Raw genomic sequence first — 2,109 nt, 5'->3', positions numbered from 1 at the left:
TTATCGTCCCGAAATCGAAGAAAGATAGGATAGGAGAAAGCCAGCCGTTCCGAGAACGAACCTTGTCCCTTCAGGATAAAATCCGCCCCGGGCAGGAATCGACCCCGCGGCCTAGCGCTTATGTTACCTACCTAACTAGGCTGGCTATATGAAACATTAATCGAATAATAAATAATCGATTGTTTTCATTGCAATTATTCCATTGTCGCAGGTTCGATGCCCGCCTGGCCTGGGGCGGATTTTTGGCTTTCTCTTATCCTGTCTTCGTTTTATATCCACTTTCGGAACGATAGGAACTCAGCAGTTTCAGATAATAATAATAATAATAATAATAATAATAATAATAATAATAATAATAATAATAATAATAATAATAATAATAATACAAAACAAACAGAATTTTTGTTTGGTGTGTTTAATTTCAGTTACCTATCGTTCGCAGATTTCAGTTATCTACCTACCTAAAACCCCAACACAACACCAAGTCAATTTCTGACTGTTTGTTCAACATGAACTTGTTGGTGTCATGTTCTAAATTCGAATAAGATTAATATAAGAACACCTAGGCTACATGTCAACCACATTATATGCTAATTTGCAATTAATACTATATCATGTAGGTAAGTACAGCTCAAAATAAACAGTGGTGGACAGTGTGTTTATTATTCAAAAGGAAAAGTCAAAAGCTTTTTCTAGTTATAGGTATACCGACCTCTACTCTAGTTATAGGTATACCAACCTCTACTCTAGTTATAGGTATACCGACCTCCAGGGAACTGAAACTGTCAAGGTCCTATCGTCCCGTTAGCGAAGAGAGAAGGATAATGTACGTTGATACTGAAATCCCTCCAAGTAGTAGGTAGCTATGTCTCATCAGATGGACGATAACAGTTAGCGAAGAGAGAAGGATAATGTACGTTGATACTGAAATCCCTCCAAGTAGTAGGTAGCTATGTCTCATCAGATGGACGATAACACAATACAACAGAAAGTAACGTAAACCAATACCCTATAAATCTCTCCTAATGCTCGCTATGAGAATACCTACGGAGCACGCCCAACCACATGTCAACCACATTATATGCTAATTTGCAATTAATACTATATCATGTAGGTAAGTACAGCTCAAAATAAACAGTGGTGGACAATGTATTTATTATTCAAAAGGAAAAGTAAAAAAAGCTTTTTTAAAAGGTTTGATAGAGGGAACTGAAACTGTCAAGGTCCTATCGTCCCGTTAGCGAAGAGAGAAGGATAATGTACGTTGATACTGAAATCCCTCCAAGTAGTAACTATGTCTCATCAGATGGACAATAACACAATACAACAGAATAACAGAAAGTAACGTAAACCAATACCCTATACATCTCTCCTAATGCTTGCAATGAGAATACCTACGGAGCACGCCCAACCAACGATAGTTCTAATCCGACAACGAAGCAAGTAAGACACCCCTGTATCTTTCTAGATTTTAGAGGTCAAGTTCAACATAAATCAAGACCCTTTGCTCAAAGTAAAGTTCCCATCCCTTACAGTCTTGTGTTCTTCTCCCCTTACAGGATTTATACGCGACCTGGAAAAACTTGAAAACCTGGAAAAGTCATGGAATCTGAAAATTGGCCACAAAGTCATGGAAAATCGTGAAAATTCAAGTAAAACCTGGAAAAGTCATGAAATTGGGGGTGTCCCGGCGTCCCGTTCAGTTTTTCATTTTGGGGCGTTTTGTCCCGAATTTCCGTTTTTGTCCCAGAAAAAATTCGGGACGGTTTTTTTAACTTTAAAATTAGGTACCTCTATAAATCAGAATTTGTTCTTAACTTGTTTAAATGTTCTGTCTACAGGTATGTTGGGCCCTAGACATAGTATCTTTCTTGCTAGATACTTCTTTACAGATACTTCAGGATCTCTTGGTTCAGTAGAACACTCCTCTTATGGCGCTGCTATTGGAAGCGGATACCATCATCAGATGATCATTTAGATGAAAATCGGATAGTGATCAGTTGATCACGACTATGACAAGTTATCAGAATACGGACAACTTAAACGAAAAAATGAGCTGGTCCCTTGGATTCTCGTTTATCCAGGTTCGACTGTATTTTGTTTATCTGT

The sequence above is a fragment of the Diaphorina citri genome, unplaced genomic scaffold (assembly GCF_000475195.1).
Source record: "Diaphorina citri unplaced genomic scaffold, Diaci psyllid genome assembly version 1.1 scaffold2445, whole genome shotgun sequence".
Lineage (NCBI taxonomy): Eukaryota > Metazoa > Arthropoda > Insecta > Hemiptera > Psyllidae > Diaphorina > Diaphorina citri.
Note: the sequence above shows the minus strand (reverse complement) of the source record.